The sequence below is a fragment of the Octodon degus genome, unplaced genomic scaffold (genome assembly GCF_000260255.1).
Source record: "Octodon degus isolate 3935 unplaced genomic scaffold, OctDeg1.0 scaffold00224, whole genome shotgun sequence".
Classification (NCBI taxonomy): domain Eukaryota; kingdom Metazoa; phylum Chordata; class Mammalia; order Rodentia; family Octodontidae; genus Octodon; species Octodon degus.
Window position 1 is genome coordinate 1,848,671 of NW_004524800.1, and position 794 is coordinate 1,849,464.

Below are 794 nucleotides of genomic sequence, written 5' to 3' on the forward strand. Positions count from 1 at the left end.
AAAAGTAAGGCTCTAAAAGGCTATAAAAATAATGGAAAAGTTCCTGAAGAAGTGTCATGTTTTCTAATGTGAGTGCGAGTTTGCATATTTCTCTTTGTTCATGAATATTTCTCTTCTGTTCATATAAATATATACAAAGCATAAATGTATAAATATATCTGTACTACATATTTATTGAAAAAAGTGCATTATTTATGTAGATTTAGAATCAGTCCTTCCTGTTGCCATTTTGTTATTATAAAAATTTATTTTTTCTATTTTCTTACCTAAAGGTTCTGATAATAAGATTGTTATATTGTAGTACTTTCGGTAAATTTTGCATTGGGTATCTTCCTCTACCTTCTAACTTTATATTTATTTTTAATCTCATGTATTTAGTTTTTAAATGTATTTGTAGTACAGGTTCCACAGGGTCTCATTACACAGATCATACTCAAAGTGATCCTCCTGTTTTCAGCCTCCCAAGCACTGGGATTACAGGCATGCACCGCCATGCCCAGTCTCAGTTGCCTATTCAATATGCTCTTGGAGCTGGGCTGGCATGGCAGGCCAAGGATCAAACCCCGGCCCTTTTAATCTGCTGAGTTATCTGGCCGGACTTATTTATTTATTTATTTATTTAGTACGTGGTCTGGCTATGCAGCTTGGACTCATAGTGATCCTCTTGTCTCAGACTCCCCAGCACTGGGATTACAGGGGCACACAACCATGCCTGGACTCAGTGACTGACACAGCATGCCTAGGTTTCTGGGACTGGCATGACATGTGATTACACCAAGCTATTTCATCAGCCC